Below are 18937 nucleotides of genomic sequence, written 5' to 3'. Positions count from 1 at the left end.
CAGTTGTATGGGCAATGAGTGTGTGAATGCACCCTAAAATATAGTAATAAGGACAAAGATCAATATATTTAATAAACAATATGTTTCCAATTTCTTCCTTTCTTTAATTAACCACTTCACAACGGAGGGGTTTTACCCCTGAAGCACCAGCGCGATTTGTACCTTGCAGCGCTGCTTCCATTGATTTTTTTCTGTGATATGATTGGTTATTGGGGACTGGGGTCCCCATAACCGATCATTGCACTGCAGAGCGGGGGTGTGTGTGCGCGCGCGCGGGTCGCGGGGGCGCGCGATCGCGTGCTGCACGTTTGTTTACATTTCATTGTTATCAATGTCCGCAATCGGCGCGTCTAATTGGATTTAGGAACACTTGTTACTAACATCCAATTAGTCACCTGCTGTGCTGGCTGGCTGGAGTGTGCGCGCGAGGTCCCCGCCCACTCCCAGCCAGTAAACAAACAAGTATGCCTTTCTCCGTCCCTGGGGGTTAAGCAGTGCGCAGAGGGACGGAGAAATTTAGCACTGGGGGGGGGGGGGGGTAAAGTGGTTATAATCATAAAAAATTACCTTTACTGACGTCCTCATTAATATTCATGGGTTCTTCTTCTATGTGCACTCATATTTGTGAGTCACCATGGATTTTATAATCAACTAGGCCTAAGGCCCGCTTAAAAACAGGCGCTAGGCTGTGCCTGCGAACACCGCACTGCCTCTCTCCCTCTACCTCATTAGCGTGCGCACCACGCCACTGCGCATGCACATGCTCGCCCCCCTTCTGGGCCCGTCCTTCCCTGTTTTCAAGAGCTGTGCGTCATTCCCCCAGGGCAGTGTCTCTGCGTCCCTACACATGCGCACAATGGAAAAAACACACACACAGGGACATGGGACACAGAGACACTTGCCTATTATTATATAGGATTAAAGCAAACCGGAAGTGAAAATAAACTTAGGAGATAATTATTTGTGTGTATAGTACAGCTAAGAAATAGAACATTAGAAGCAAAGAAAAGAGCCTTCAGTTGTTATCTATGCATAAGAGCTTCTCTGAGTTATTCCACCAAATTGGATCAAATACAGTCCTGTTTTCTGCAGCACCTAAACAGCCAAGAAACAGTGAGAGACAGCTTGAGATAAGGCTTTACTGTAGGAAAGTTCAAAGGTTCACTATTTCTGCTTTGTTTTATAGTTTAAAACACAGAGTGTGGTTTTAAAACTGCAGCTGTGACAGTATGATACAATGTTTAAAATATGAGTTTTTTTGTTTGCTACTAATTAATATTCTATTCATTATCCGTACTACACATACAATTCATTATATCATACGTTTTTTTTTCATTTCAGGTTTGCTTTAAGCCTAAAATAAGTATTTAACTTTTTTTCACTGTTACTATTATTTGCCATTGTTATTAAATGATAAAGTAATATTTTGCATAGAAATCAGAAAAGTAAGAGGGTTTAAATGTATTCATTAAAAGATAATCACCGTCTTGGGAAATATATTTTCAGGATGTTTTTTTTAGCATTACATAACAAGCTGCATCTCTGCTCTGTAACAAAACAGAGTGCTCCTCTGTGGGGTCTGCTGAAGGGCTGCAGATGACTCAGCTTCCCATTTGGGTGAAATTGATCTCTATTTGCTGCTTTATGTAGCAACCCAATTTATGGCAATTAAAGTAGACAAAACTCGGAATTACTAAGTGCTTTCATTAGTATCCATTGATGTTTCTTCCCACTAACGTTTTTTGTCCGGTTTTACTAATGCTAGGAAAGTTTGGTAATTATTAATGAATTGCAGAGATATAGGCCAGCAAAAAGCTACTTGACTGATCCAGAGAGAGAGAGGCAGCCGAAAGCTGCATCCGGTGATTGTGGGGAATACACTTCCTGTGTTATTATTCCACATCCTCAATATTACAGCAAACTGCTGCAGTATCGCTCTCACTTTTATTAAAGAGACACTGTAACAAGAAAAAGGTCCCCTAGGGGGTACTCACCTCAGGAGGGGGAAGCCTCCGGATCCTAATGAGGCTTCCCCCGTCCCCGTCCTCCTCTGTCCCACGGGGGTCTCGCTGCAGCCCTTTAAAGCCAGCCCGACAGATCCGACAGTCTGTTCAATATTTACCTTTCCAGGCTCCAGCGGGGGCGCTGTTTCGGCTCTTCTGACGGAGATCGGCAGAAACAGCCGATTTCCGTCGGGTCCGCTCTACTGCGCAGGCGTAGGAGACTTGCGCCTGCGCAGTAGAGTGGCCCGACAGAGATCGGCTATTTCCGCCTATCTCTGTGGGAAGGAGCGGATAATGCGCCTGGGCTGGAGGCAAAAGGTAAATATTTACATCGCCGCTGCTCCGGGAGGACTGGCCCCGTGGGACCGAGGAGGACGTGGGAAACCTCAATAGGATCCGGAGGCTTCCCTCACCCGAGGTGAGTATCCCCTAGGGGAGTTTTTTTCGTTACAGATTTTCTTTAACCACTTGCCGACCGCACACTCATAACGTGCGTCGGCAAAGTGGCAGCTGCAGGACCAGCGACGCAGTACTGCGTCGCCAGCTGCAGCCTAATTAATCAGGAAGCAGCGGCTCGTACGAGCGGCTGCTTCCTGTCAAATCACGGCGGGGGGCTCCGTGAATAGCCTGCGGGCCGCCGATGGCGGCTCGCAGGCTAGATGTAAACACAAGCGGAAATAATCCGCTTTGTTTACATTTGTACGGCGCTGCTGCGCAGCAGCGCCGTAAGGCAGATCGGCGATCCCCGGCCAATCAGCGGCCGGGGATCGCCGCCATGTGACAGGGGACGTCCTGTCACTGGCTGCACAGGACGGATAGCCGTCCTGTGCAGCCCCGATCACCGGGGGAGGCAGCAGGTAGGAGAGGGAGGGGGGAATTTCGCCGCGGAGGGGGGCTTTGAGGTGCCCCCCCCGCCACCCACAGCAGGCAGGAGAGATCAGACCACCCCAGCACTTCATCCCCATAGGGGGGAAAAAAGGGGGGCAATCTGATCTCCCTGCCTGCACCCTGATCTGTGCTGGGGGCTGCAGAGCCCACCCAGCACAGATCAATCAAACCAGCGCTGGTCCTTAAGGGGGGGTAAAGGGTGGGTCCTCAAGTGGTTAAGAGGAAGAAGTTTTGTATCAGGATATTAGTTAATTTAAAGAGGAACTGTTGCGAAAATCTTAAAATTTAAAATGCTTACAAACGCTCTCAGAGTAAAATGAGCCATAAATTACTTTTCTCCTATGTTGCTGTCACTTACAGTAAGTAGTAGAAATCTGACATTATTGACAGATTTTGGACTAGCTCATCTTCTTATAGGGGGGTTCTCAGGTTTTTTTTTTATTTTTAAAATCACTTAGTGAATGGCAGTTGCTCCAGCCAACTGCCAAAATAGTGTGCAGCGAGCAGGGAGGCTGGCCATCATCTTTGTATTAATCATTTTCAGGGAATGTCTTTACAAAGAATAAAGGCCATGCTGAGAATCCCCCATGAAGAGAGGGACTAGCCCAAAACCTGTCGGTAATGTCAGATTTCTACTACCTACTGTAAGTAACAACAGCATAGCAGAAAAGAAATTTATGGCTCATTTTTCTCTGGGAGAAATGTACTTCTTATTTGTATGTGTTTTAAATTTTAAGATTTTCACAACAGTTCCTCTTTAACCCATTCAGGTTCCATCGTTTTCACGTGAGAAATGTTCACCTCCCATTCATTAGCCTATAACTTTATCACTACTTATCACAATGCACTGATCTATATCTTGTTTTTTCCGCCACCAATTAGGCTTTCTTTGGGGGGTACATTTTGCTAAGAGCCACTTTACTGTAAATGCATTTTAACAGGAAGAATAAGAAAAAAATGGAAAAATTCATTATTTCTCAGTTTTCAGCCATTATAGTTTTAAAATAATACATGCCTCCATAATTAAAACTCGTGTATTGTATTTGTCCACATGTCCCGGTTATTACACCGTTAAAATTATGTCCCTATCACAATGTATGGCGACAATATTTTATTTAGAAATGAAGGTGCATTTTTTCCATTTTGCATCTATCACTATTTACAAGTTTAAAATAAAAAAAAATATAGAAATATTTCATCTTTACATTGATATTTAAAAAGTTTAGACCCTTAGGTAAATTTTTACACTTTTTTTTTTTATTGTAATGGTTTTTTTTTTTATACTAAACATTTTATTTGGGTACTTTTGGGAGTGTGGGAGGTAAACAATAGATTTATAATGTAAATGTGTGTTAATTCTGTTTTTTTTTTTTCAGGTGTAGTTTTACTTTTTGGCCACAAAATGGCAGCCATGAGTTTGTTTACATGACGTCACTCTAAGCGTAGCGCGCGCTTAGAGTGACGCATCAGGAAGAAGACGGCCAGAAAAAGCTCAGCTTCGGAGAGAAGCTGTCGCTTTTTCAGCGGGGGAGAGGAATCAATGATCGGGCTCCGTAGCCCGATACATTGATTCCTTGGCTACCGAATCCGCGGCCGGGAGTGCGCGTGCACGCACACGATCGGCCGCGGGGGCTCGCGGTAGCGTGTATGGTTCCTGGACGTAGAAACTACGTCCAGGAACCAAAATAGGTTAAAGAGGAGCTGTCCCGTCATACTGCGAGCCATACATAACAAATGTATTTTACTGTCCATGGTTTGATTTTAGTGATTTTTCTACAGTAAAAAAAAAAAAGAGAAAAACCTTCTTCGCATTTCTCATTTTAACTGTGGTTATTTTTAAGCCAATCCTGATGTCATTTCCTCCCTTACTCTTCTCTGCCTGATTTGCCTGCCCTTCACTATAGCAAGTGCATTGTCTCAGCATTAGAAATATTGGCCAATCAGAGAGGAACAGATGTGTGGTAGGGGAAAACAGGAGGGAAAGAGGCTTCAGCCAATCAGGCTCCATTAGTTAAGTCAAAAGGACAACCCAGCATGCCCTGCAACTTCCTTTTTGTGTTCCAATTTTTGTGTGTGTACCAAATAAGAGTGAGGTAAACTGGGGAATGATCATTTATCAACAAGAAAAGTAATAGTGATTTTAACTTTTTGATTGCCTGGTTGGAATCATTATTACTTGTTTACCAGATATAAATAAAGAATTGATTTTTTATTTTATGCCTGACAGTTACACTTTAAAAGAAAAAGAGTAAGCTTTTGGCTAATTAGCCTTCTTCAGACTTAATTCCTGTATGCTGACAAGATCTTAGAACAGATAGCTTATATTCATTGGAAAATCCTGATTCAAAACGTTTTGCTCTTACTGATGGCAGACACGGCACTATACTTTACTGTCTCTTTTATTAAGTCAATGTAAAAATAATAACTTTATTTACTCCAGGGCCCATATGCAATTAACTTTTTCTCCTAACCTTTCTCCTAGGTGATATGTACAATTGATTTTTAAGCCTCCAGCAAACAAGAAAATACTCATGATGAGTACTTTTAAAACTACTTTTCAGTACTTTTTCAATTGCAGACTGCTGAAAAGGTTATTTTAAACAGATGAAAAATGATCTCCTAGGAGAAATCTTAAAAGAAAACATGAATTGAATATGGGCCCTTGTCAATAAAATGCCTTTTCAACCACCAGCAAGAATATACTCAAAATAATTTTGATAGTTCTTTTTTACCTACTTTTTGATACTTTTTTAATTGTAAGTGCTGAAAAGTTATTTTAAAGAAAAGATGAAAAATGATCTCCTAGGAGAAAACTAATGTGAAAAAAGTTAATTGCATATGGGCCTTGATCTATTTATCTCTCATTATTTTGTAGATAAGCTTAATTTGAACAAGAGAGAAAAGTTGGAGAACTTAGACTCTGAGTTCACATAATTTTGCCAAATGATTTCACATGAAATTTCTGGTATGTACACTGGTGTTGGAAGTGTGTGATCCCTTTTTGAATATACAATATTCTGCTATAAGTAAGTTTTAAAACATCGTCTGATTTTCTTGTTCTGCTAGAAGAGCTTGACCTTCAGGATTCCTTACATGAATTAAAAAAGTACCAAAAAAGTATGCGTAAAAGTGCTATCTAATATTATTTATTGCTTGCTGGAGATTTACAAGGGATTTTATTGACAGGGCCCATACGCATTTAACTTTTTTTCTCCTGAGATGTAAGTGAAAAAGTACTATTACTATTATTGCTGATGGTTTAAAAGGCATTTTATTGACAAGGTTTAAGCATATCACCATGGAGAAAACTCAGGAGAAAACATGAATTGCATATGGCCCCAAATCAAACTAAATCCACTGCGCTCTAGCCCAGAACACTTCCCACAAAGTTGCCCCAGAGCGCTGCTCCTGTCTTACTTGGGAGGCAGTAAGTCACTGTAGAAAACAGAAAGGAAAGGGCAAAAAAAGAGCGCTCTCTGGTGCATTAACTTTTTAATATGCTTTCTATGAGCAAATAAAATCACACGTACAATGTAGGATAAAAAATGTTGCACTTATCACACTGAAGGATTGAATCACCGCGTCCTCTGGATGTTTAATCCGTCCTGCACGCCTCCTCACTGTGGCCAGTAGCGGGGGATCCAATTGGAATATAGCGACGGCGGATCAGGGAACGCGGAGCGATGATGGCAGCTGCCTTGCGCCTATTGCGTCATGACGCGTTTCGGCATTCCACGCCTTCGTCAGATGACGCAATGGCGCAAGGGACGCGTATTTGTAAGCGTCTAGTGTCATGGCAACGGCCCCCGCGTCATACGGTGGCCCCACCATAACAAAAAGGAGGCGATGTACACGCATACTCAAAGCATCTCCCAAGAGTCAGAGTTCCGTCTGTCTCCTCTATCCCGCAGGAGTTGCATATTACGTTTAGCAACTGGCCACATGAGGGCGCTTGATTAAGATTCTGTGGAACAGACGGAGGAAACATCCTGGACTAGTAAAGAGAACCTGGCATGGCCTCCATTACGCACAATAACATATCATTACTCTAAACAGAACCTGCATTATCATTACACCGATTCCACTTCATATAGTTTCACACATTCCCTATGGGTGAATATATAAAACCGTGATTCGTATATAGATAGGTAATCAATAATTACATAAATAAATAATAAATAAATAAATGGGTGGCATCTTCAGTTATGAACATATTAAAACTGATAAAAGCTATGTACATACATACAAAAACGTATATCAAATATCAATCATGTGTCATAGAAATTATCTTATGCTTAAAATTTGTCAAAAAAGAACATTATTACGAGTAATTCATACAAATCCAAAGGAGTGTATCTAGGAAATCCATGTTGGTTTGAGAGATACTCACGTTGGCCTCTCAAAAGCTGGTGGGTGTTGCTGAAAGGGGTGAGAGGGACGGGGGGGGGGGAACAGGGTGGGAGGGAGTCAGGGGGGGAGGGGGGGGGAAGGGGGGAGGGAAATGACGGGGGGGGGGGGGAAAGATGGGGGGGAAAGGGGGGGGGGAGGAGGGGGGGGAGGAGGGGGGGGGGGAAAGGAAAAAAGGGGGGGGGGGTCATTCTAAATATAAGTGGCCACTTCGAGCCCTTCATTTAGTCCTACTGGGGTTAGGGAATTGAACCTAAAAATCCAGAAGGATTCACGCTCACATAATCTCTTGAATCTCAACCCTTTATTTAGGTTTCTAGAAATCAACTCCACCCCCATTATCCTTAAGCTATCCGCCTGCCCTTCATGTACTTCCTGGAAGTGTCTAGGTACCGTATGCGTGGTACAACCCTCCTCAATCTTCCGCCTATGTTCTCCTAATCTTTGTCGTAGTGGCCTTGTGGTCCTGCCCACATAGTATTTATTCTGGCATCCACAAGTGAGCAGATATACTACAAAGGCAGAGCCACAGTTGATAAAGTCCTTAACTTTCACAGTTTCTCCATTCCCATCTGGAACTTCTGAGACCCGATGTTGGATATATCTGCAACACCTGCATCGTTTTTTATTGCACCTGAAATTCCCAACTAACTGTGGAAAGAAGGTGGTTTTCTTGGGTGGTTGATTACCAATATTACTAGGCGCAAGTTTATTTTTAATGGACCTGGATTTCTTGAAAATTACTTCTGGGCAGGCGGGCAACTCGTTCTTTAACCAGGGATCCTGTAGGACTATAGGCCAATTTTTCTTGATGATATTTTTGATTTTCAAGGCACTTCTATTGAAAGTAGTGACAAATGTGGGGCCTCTCCTCTCACCTCTACATCCTCTATTTTTTGTTTTATCAACTGACCTCGGATTTTCCTTGTGATTCACTCTCTCTTTACCTCTAAATTCATCCTTGACTTTCGCAATAGACTTTTCCTCGTATACCTTCTCTAAAAACTTGTTAGTGAGTACCTTACTTTGTTCATCATAATCTGTGTTCGAAGAGCAATTTCTTCGTAATCGACAGAATTGGCTTCTGGGTATATTGTGAATCCATCTCGGATGGTGACAACTGGACACATGCAAATAGGAATTTCCAGCCGTGGGTTTAAAATGTGTTTTAGATTGTATAGAATTATTAGAACAATCGACCCTCAAGGTGAGATCTAGGAAAACAATACTCTCTCTATCTAACACATGAGTGAATGCTAAATTAAAGGTGTTATTGCAATATTCTAAGAAACACTTAAACTGTTCTTCACTACCATCCCAAATCATCAATATATCCTCGATGAACCTTGTGTAGAATACCACATGTTTTTTGAAAGGATTTTCCCCCCAAATGAACGTTTTTTCCCAAAAGGCCATGTATAGATTGCCGAAACTGGGGGCAAATCCCGCCCCCATGGACGTGCCACAGGTCTGTAGATAGATGGAGTCCATGAAAGAGAAGAAGTTATATGCCAATGCAAACCTTAAAAGATCTATAACAAAATTGATTTGGTCTGGAATGAGGTCCTGATGGACCCCGAGGAAAAATCTGGCTGCCTCCAGGCCCCTCTCATGTGGAATACATGTATATAGAGAGGTCACATCAAGAGACGCCCAGCAATAGCCTTCTTCCCACCTGTATCCGGACAGTAAATCTAGCACATGCTGGGAGTCCCTCGTGTATGCCTCTGTGCTCACCACACATGGCTGTAAAAAAGAATCAATGTATGTTGATACATTCTCCAACAATCCTCCCATCCCGGCCACTATGGGTCTCCCGGGGGGCCTTTCGCTATCCTTATGTATTTTGGGGATTATATAAAAATACGGGGTTTGATGATTTGGGATGGTAGTGAAGAACAGTTTTCCACGGCTGGAAATTCCTATTTGCATGTGTCCAGTTGTCACCATCCGAGATGGATTCACAATATACCCAGAAGCCAATTCTGTCGATTACGAAGAAATTGCTCTTCGAACACAGATTATGATGAACAAAGTAAGGTACTCACTAACAAGTTTTTAGAGAAGGGATACGAGGAAAAGTCTATTGCGAAAGTCAAGGATGAATTTAGAGGTAAAGAGAGAGTGAATCACAAGGAAAATCTGAGGTCAGTTGATAAAACAAAAAATAGAGGATGTAGAGGTGAGAGGAGAGGCCCCACATTTGTCACTACTTTCAATAGAAGTGCCTTGAAAATCAAAAATATCATCAAGAAAAATTGGCCTATAGTCCTACAGGATCCCTGGTTAAAGAACGAGTTGCCCGCCTGCCCAGAAGTAATTTTCAAGAAATCCAGGTTCATTAAAAATAAACTTGCGCCTAGTAATATTGGTAATCAACCACCCGAGAAAACCACCTTCTTTCCACAGTTAGTTGGGAATTTCAGATGCAATAAAAAACGATGCAGGTGTTGCAGATATATCCAACATCGGGTCTCAGAAGTTCCAGATGGGAATGGAGAAACTGTGAAAGTTAAGGACTTTATCAACTGTGGCTCTGCCTTTGTAGTATATCTGCTCACTTGTGGATGCCAGAATAAATACTATGTGGGCAGGACCACAAGGCTACTACGACAAAGATTAGGAGAACATAGGCGGAAGATTGAGGAGGGTTGTACCACGCATACGGTACCTAGACACTTCCAGGAAGTACATGAAGGGCAGGCGGATAGCTTAAGGATAATGGGGGTGGAGTTGATTTCTAGAAACCTAAATAAAGGGTTGAGATTCAAGAGATTATGTGAGCGTGAATCCTTCTGGATTTTTAGGTTCAATTCCCTAACCCCAGTAGGTCTAAATGAAGGGCTCGAAGTGGCCACTTATATTTAGGATGACACCCCCCCTTTTTTCCTTTCCCTCCCCCCCCCCTTTCCCCCCCCGTCTTTTCCCCCCGTCATTTCCCTCCCCCCCTCCCCCCCCCTCCCCCCCTGACTCCCTCCCACCCTGTTCCCCCCCCCGTCCCTCTCACCCCTTTCAGCAACACCCACCAGCTTTTGAGAGGCCAACGTGAGCATCTCTCAAACCAACATGGATTTCCTAGATACACTCCTTTGGATTTGTATGAATTACTCGTAATAATGTTCTTTTTTGACAAATTTTAAGCATAAGATAATTTCTATGACACATGATTGATATTTGATATACGTTTTTGTATGTATGTACATAGCTTTTATCAGTTTTAATATGTTCATAGCTGAAGATGCCACCCATTTATTTATTTATTATTTATTATTTATTTATGTAATTATTGATTACCTATCTATATACGAATCACGGTTTTATATATTCACCCATAGGGAATGTGTGAAACTATATGAAGTGGAATCGGTGTAATGATAATGCAGGTTCTGTTTAGAGTAATGATATGTTATTGTGCGTAATGGAGGCCATGCCAGGTTCTCTTTACTAGTCCAGGATGTTTCCTCCGTCTGTTCCACAGAATCTTAATCAAGCGCCCTCATGTGGCCAGTTGCTAAACGTAATATGCAACTCCTGCGGGATAGAGGAGACAGACGGAACTCTGACTCTTGGGAGATGCTTTGAGTATGCGTGTACATCGCCTCCTTTTTGTTATGGTGGGGCCGCCGTATGACGCGGGGGCCGTTGCCATGACACTAGACGCTTACAAATACGCGTCCCTTGCGCCATTGCGTCATCTGACGAAGGCGTGGAACGCCGAAACGCGTCATGACGCAATAGGCGCAAGGCAGCTGCCATCATCGCTCCGCGTTCCCTGATCCGCCGTCGCTATATTCCAATTGGATCCCCCGCTACTGGCCACAGTGAGGAGGCGTGCAGGACGGATTAAACATCCAGAGGACGCGGTGATTCAATCCTTCAGTGTGATAAGTGCAACATTTTTTATCCTACATTGTACGTGTGATTTTATTTGCTCATAGAAAGCATATTAAAAAGTTAATGCACCAGAGAGCGCTCTTTTTTTGCCCTTTGAATTGCATATGGGCCAACTTCACTCTTCTGCTTTAACTTTTCTATGGTAGGTCAACTTTTCTCACACCTTATTAAAACGGAATGAAACCCAGCATTTTTTCTTTGCTCTAATAGATTATTTACAGCATATTATATACTACCACCATTTTGTTTTCAATAGAACAGCATTCAAAGGGTTAAACACAGGACTTAGAAGCTCCCTGATGGAAAGCTGGATGCATCCGAACTGGAGATAATGTTATCTTGTGTTTACTTAATTGAATCAAGTGAGGAATGTGACTAATTCTCTGACACTGAAGACACTCCTGAACACAGTAAGACAATCAGAAAGCATTTCTGTTACATTAGAATATGAATAAAGCAGTTATGAATAAAATGCAAAGTCAGCTCTCAGAGCAAAAAAAGTGTACTTTGGGAACTTGTAATTTTTAAATGAATAATAATACTTATGCACAAAAGCAAATATGATAACCATATGGCATATAAAAAGTAGGAAAACATGTTTTTATTGAATATTATGTCAGGGTTTTATACCGCTTTAATACAATGTCCCAATGCAAAATTATCTCTCTTAGGAGATAATTTCCATATTCTTTTAAAAATAATTTTTAAGCATTTTACAATTGAAAAGTACCTAAAAGTTGGTGAAAAGTACTATCAGAATTATTTTGAGTATTTTCTTGCTTGCTGGGGGTTTAAAAGGCATTTTATGACAAGATGTTAAAATTTACCTAGTAAAAAACTCCAAAAGTGAATTGCATTTTGGCCAATTGCCCTTATTTAATTCAATTTCCCTCCTAATTTTTCTCCTAGGTGATACTTTCACACATTATCAATAAAATGCCTTTTAAGCTACCAGCAAGCAAGAAAATCCTCAGAATATTTTGACAGTGCTTTTTCCCCTACTTTTTGGTACTTCTTTAATTGCAGAGTGCTTATTTAAAACAGAAGATGAAAAATTATCTCCTAGAAGAAAACCTAGGAGAAAGTGATTTGAATAAAGGCCAATACCTTTTAAGGACTCTTGCAAGCAGAAAGTCAAAATAAGTGGAGGAGTGGAAGAACTAAAACAAAGAATTCTAAAAAAAAGCAAAGTTTAATTAAGGAAGACTAAGTTTGGTGAACTTATATAGTATACTGAAAAAGAAGGACAATAATAATAATAATATTAATAATTGCAGTATTTGTATAGCGCCTTTCTCCTGTCGGACTCAAAGCGCTTGCGAGGCAGCCACTAGAGCGCACTCAGTAGGCAGTAGCACAATGAAGGGAAATGCCAAGCTTTAAACATTTTCTCAATAAATATTGTAGTATATATATCCCATATGGAATCAACATTTCTAGGACTAAAAATGGCTTCTGTGAATGAATATAAATGCTAAGGATAAAGTTAAGCTGAAAAGGAATGCTTTTAAAGAGATACTTAAGTCAAAAATAAAAAATGATTTTTACTCATCTAGGACCCCCTGAAGCTGTATGGTGCACTCGCAGCCTCGCTCCGATCCACCTGGCCTCGTCGGAGGCTACTTCCGGGTTCGGCAACAGCCGCCGACAGGCTGGGAATGCGAGTGATTCTCCGCGTTCCCAGCCGCTATATGACCCTCTATGCTGCTACAGCGTATAACATATACGCTATAACAGCATAGAGGGTGGTATAGCTGCTGGGAACGCGGAAAATCACTCACATTCCCAGCCTGTCGGCGGCTGTCGCCGAACCCGGAAGTAGCCGCCGGCGGGGACAGGAGGATCGGAGCGAGGATGCGAGGGCACCATACAGCTTCAGACAGGGGCTGAGGGATGCCCCAGGTGAGTAAAAATCATTTTTTATTTTTGACTTAAGTATCCCTTTAAGGTCTTAAAACAAAAGTGGACCCAAGCAGGACTAAACAACTATAAGGAGTGCAATAACAACTGTAAAAAATAAATTAGCCTGGTAAAGATGTAAAATGGAAAATCACATCATTCACTAGGGGTATCAAACCAAATCTAAAAAGGTTTTACAAGTATATCAACTCAAAAAGAAAGAAAGGTGGACTGCATAGGACCCCCAAAAGATAAGTTAACAAACACAGCGGTGAATGACCAAAGTAGGTCAAAGCTTTGAAAGCTTGCTTTGCTTTGGTCTTTACAAGGGAGGAATCTTTGTTTCATAACCCAGATCTGGAAGGGTTCCAGTCTTCTGATTTTAATATTAAATACTTAAAGGACAACTCTCAAACTTTGTTTTACTTTTGTAAAGAGGAGTGACTTATTAACAAGTGGTTATGGTGGTGAAATATTTTTTTTATCCTATGAGCGCTTTGAGTCCCCAGGGAGAAAAGCGCTATATAAATATTATTGTTATTGTTATTGTTGTTCTCTTGCTTTACCATACAAATGACATTCCATTAAATTCCTGTCCAATCTCTCAGGGGATGTCACTATGTGAAGAGGCCTGTGTGTAGCACAGTCTCTTTATTAAAGGGGTTGAGGAAAGAACACAAACTTATATATACTTATATATTTGTCCTTTAAAAAAGACATGTAAGCAAGACAAAGTAAGATGAAAACGGAAAATCCTGAACTGAAAATAACATCCTTAGCTATTAAGGGGATTAAGTTCAGTAAGGCTCTGTTACCACTTGAGCGGGGAACGGTCATTTTTTGTCCATTCTCTGCTCAAAAACACAGTAAACGGTTCCTATTTTATAGATAGAAGCCGTTCACACTTGTCACTCTGCAACAAATCTGTGGGATCCGTTGCGGTAAGCAGACTGCACTTCTGTGCAATCCGCGATTATCCTGGGTAGGGCAGACGGATGCGTTCCCCTGTATAGCCTATAGGGGTAATGCATCTGCCCTGGGCTACAGCCAGACCATAAGAGCGGACATTACACTGTCGCAAGTGGGAACCGAGCCATACTGAAGAAAGAAACACTTTAGTGGGACAGTTCCAAAGGACTGCAAAACCAATCAACCCTTTGCACACTTTTATGCAAATAGTGTGCTTTGTAAAGATTGGTCTTGTCTGACTAACATGTTCAGCTTTTATAAGCTGGCAAATGCTAATGTGGCTATTGGGAAAGCTGTAGATGTAATATACTTGGATTTTGCAAAATGTCCCTAAGTACTGTTCCCCACAACAGCCTGGTGAAAAGATGAGGATGCAGGGACTGAGGAAGAGTCTGTTTATATTATGTAAGTGGATAAGGAACTGGCTAATGAATAGAATGGATAACTGTTGGTAGTGGGGTTTCACCAATGTCACTACAGGGTCCAGTACATTTCAACTTCATAATAAATTTTAGACATTGTATATAGAACTTCCCTGGTGTTTCATTTCTTATTTTCAATTTAATGGGTTCAAGTCTATCTCTGAAATGTGCACAGCAGCCGTATCAATGCAACATAAAATATGATTCATTCATTCCCCCCCCAAAATAAAATAAAAATTGTACCCATGTTTATCTTAGCATGTCACATACTACTGTAGCTACTGGAAATAGCCAGTAGCCAATGGCCTTGTAGTCCTTTCCTGACTTGTTAGCAACCACAATGCGCAGCCGCAGGTCCTCACTGAGCTCCTTTGTCTTAGTCATCGCTGTCCACAAATCAACTGCAGAGAGCTGCAGTTTTTCCCCTGTTGAGTTGATTAAAACAGCTGTTCCCAATTAATCAGGGCAATCAGGATTCTTTAGAACAGTTTGGACTATTTGGAATGGTATAGAATTTTGGATTTTCCCACAGACTGTGACAGTTTGTGAATGGTATGAATCATTTTGGACTGGACACTTTTTGCTCAAATGTAAATAAAAGCTGAGAAATTTTCGTTTTGTACAATAATGCCTCTTGTACATTGTCTTATTATCTTTTGGGTGATACCTATGTCATTTCAGGTAAAAAATGTACTTGCTAGTTGAATAAAAGTAACTTTAAATTAAAATTTGCCAGGGATATGAATAATTAAGCCCCAGGTCCATCCGAATAGGGTTTTTTGAGCATCCCTGCCACGCAGTAGCGTCACTAGGGGGGTGCGGTAGGTGCGGACCGCACCAGGTGTCACCAGCAGAGGGGGTGACACCAAGCTCCAGGCTAAGGGAGAGTGGAGAAGGCTATGTAAATACTGACCACGCTACTGTCTGATAGACTTCTCTCTCCTGCTCTACTCCCTTCTGGCTGCTCCTTGTTGAGCTTATAACAGAGTTTAGAGGCTAACAGGGCCACATGGTGATCATTTTAACCCCCCCCCCCCCCCATAGCAAGCAACATTACTACCTGGTGAAGTTTGGAGGTTCATGGGGTAGGAGGGGGTGACACTATGAGTTTCCGCACCGGGTGACACCAACCCTAGTGACGCCTCTGCTGCCACGTAGTTTGTATATGTTTTTTATTTACCGTTACAGAATTGTAAAAGGGTCAACATTTGTAGGATTACATTACCTAGGCTTGTGCTTTGAGCATTAGCTAGTGGTCAGGGTGTGCATTGCACCCTTTCATTGTGTATTTGCTGCTGTTTGCATATTGTACAGGATCTCAGCTGGATGAAAGAGGGAACAGACAGCAGAGTTTGCTTCCTCTCTTTCTACACATACTTAGAAACTCCTACTCTTTTTAGTGTTATATGTGTGAGACATCTGACAGCAGTGAGATGCTGGATTTGGAGCATGGTAGTGTGTGGAGAAGAGACAGATAGATGATATCCTGGGATAAAAGTTTTAGTGGAACCTGTTTTATTTGTGTGTGTGTGTGTGTGTGTGTGTGTGTGTGTGTGTCTCTGCATGCCATGCATTTACGTATTTATGTGTGTATGTAGGCAAGCGTTTTAAGCGGACCTGAACTCAGAGCTTCTTCTTTGCTTTAAAAGACAAGCAACAGCATAATGACCTTTAAATAAAAACATTTATTTATTACAGCCCACAGAACCACAGAGCAATAAATCTGCAGCATGTCTACTTCCTGCTTTCCTGGAAGCAGACAAAGGTTTAACATTCCGTATTTACAAATTTAGCGGAGGCTGCCGAGATTCCTGTGTTGACACAGCTGAGAGCTCAAATTACACTTGTGATTAGTCACAGATGAGGGGGGGTTAGACAGGCTAGACTCTTTAAATACATACTGGGTGCATTTCTTTATGTTTTCCTTCTATCCTGTGCAAGAGTTCAGGTCCACTTTAAGAAACATGGTTGGCCCTTGAAGGCTACCCGAGGTGACATGTGACATGATGAGATAGACATGGGTGTGTACAGTGCCTAGCACACAAATAAGAATAAACAAGATAAATAGAGGCGCCAAAACAGAATTAAATTGGTTAAAAACCGTCTAAAAATGGGGGAATGGGTGGATCCACTTCCCTCAATGAAAATTACCAGGCTAAATCCAGCCGTAGATAATGCAAAAAATATTTATTCACAAGATTAGTCTCCAAATACAGTGCAACGCGTTTCACGGGTGAACATCCCGCTTCATCAGGCAATTGAAATAGGAGAACACAGAATTTCAGCAATAGCAGACTGAGGCGCTACACCTGCTGTTGCTGAAATTCTGTGTTGCCTGATGAAGCGGGATGTTCACCCGTGAAACGCGTTGCACTGTATTTGGAGACTAATCTTGTGAATAAATATTTTTTGCATTATCTACGGCTGGATTTAGCCTGGTAATTTTCATTTAGGGAAGTGGATCCACCCATTCCCCCATTTTTAGACGGTTTTTAACCAATTTTATTCTGTTTTGGCGCCTCTATTTATCTTGTTTATTCATATCTAGTCCACCCTTGGTGGAGGGGTGTATCCCCAATTTTTTCCTGTCTATAGAGAGCGACTTTTATACCTGAGTGGGATCAGGTAATAATTCTCCCCACCTGCTATTTCAGTGGTCACCTGCGTGGTGACCCATATTTGTGAGTATAATCTCATTTACATACATTTACCACATTGGTTGAACATACTACACTAGATTTGGCTCTCGGTCTTTTTTTTCCCTGTCTTTCAAGCATAGCACACAAATAACTATGCTGTGTTCTTTTTTCTTTCTCTGCCTGAAAGAATTAAATATCAGATATGTAAGTGGCTGACTCAGTCCTGACTCAGACAGGAAGTGACTACAGTGTGACCCTCACTGATAAGAAATTACAACTATAAAACACTTTCCTAGCAGAAAATGGCTTCTGAGAGCAGTAAAAGAGATAAAAAGGGTCAATAGTTCATACATTTTAGCTCTGGCATACTTCAATGAATGTGTCATTGAGCAAAAACAATAAAACAGTTAAAACTTAAAAAGTAGATTTAAACATAAAATAAAACTGTGGAATATCTTAAAAAGTCATTTTTAGGAGAATGAAGATCGATACAATCATTTATTTCATTTGTTTATTTTCGCCTCGGGTGTCTTATAAACTATACATTTTAATCAATCACAAAATGATCTAAAATAATTGTTTGTTTTTATTGTTTTTATGTGATTCAGTGCAATTAAACATTCCCAGCTTTCCTGTTTGATAACATGATCACATTTGTCCACAAAAGATCATACATAACTTGTTCTTGTCTGTTTTGTTTTGCCTAGATGCTGTCACTTTATTGGATCTAATGTGCCATCAGACATTCACAGCTGAAGCAACAAGTTTGACCAGCACACATCAGTTTCATCAGACAGAGAGCTTTATTCAGATAAGGATTCAGGGCAGATTATGGCTATTAGGGCAGTAGTGGACAGGAAGGAGTTAAAGGGAACCTGAACCGAGTAAAATGATTTATTTTAAAATAAACTCATAATGTGCCTGTAAATGAATATTACATTCTTACCTCGCTGTCAGTTCCTCTCAGAAGCTCACCATTTTCTCCTTACAATGATCCCTACCAGATCATATATAAAAAGGTGCCACAGTCCACTTGGCACTTTGGGCAGAGGTCATCAGCATGTGATCTACGGTATATTTTGTCAAGTGCACTGGGGTGAGGAAGGCCTTGGGATGAGGAAAGCACATAGGCCTCAATTCACTAAGCTTTATCAAACACTTTATCTAGAGTGACCAGACGTCCCGGATTGCCCGGGACACGTCCCGGATTCGGGGTCCGCTGTCCCAGGCTGCATGAGGTCCCGGGAAACGTCCCGCTTTCGGCAGCGGGACGTCCCGGCCTCGGGACTCTGGCCACTCTATCCTTATGAACTGGCAGCGGCGTCTATAGACGCCGTGCCAGTTCATTGCCCGCAGCCCCGCTCCAGCCTCCTCTTCCGGTGTCTGTTCCGACACCGGCAGGTGAGCAGGGCTACGGCAAGATGGCTGACGAAGCCCTGTACTGGAGACTATTTGTCTCCAGTACAGGGCTTCAGGCGCCATCTTGCCGTAGCCCTGCTCTGCCAGGCTGTCAGGGCGGGAGACTTCAGGAGGAAGGTGGTCCCGGGAACAGCGCGCCAGAGGCCGGAGACTTCTGCCAGGTGAGTAAATGCTTTCTTTTCCAGGTGAAATGTTTGCCCGCATTGCGTTTCTTTTCCAGGTGAAATGTTTGCCCGCATTGCGTTTCTTTTCTGGTGAAATGTTTGCCCGCATTGCGTTTCTTTTCTGATGAAATGTTTGCCCGCATTGCGTTTCTTTTCTGGTGAAATGTTGCCCGCATTGCGTTTCTTTTCTGGTAAAATGTTTGCCCGCATTGCGTTAATTTTCTGGTGAAATG

The sequence above is a fragment of the Hyperolius riggenbachi genome, chromosome 4, assembly GCF_040937935.1.
Source record: "Hyperolius riggenbachi isolate aHypRig1 chromosome 4, aHypRig1.pri, whole genome shotgun sequence".
Lineage (NCBI taxonomy): Eukaryota > Metazoa > Chordata > Amphibia > Anura > Hyperoliidae > Hyperolius > Hyperolius riggenbachi.
Note: the sequence above shows the minus strand (reverse complement) of the source record.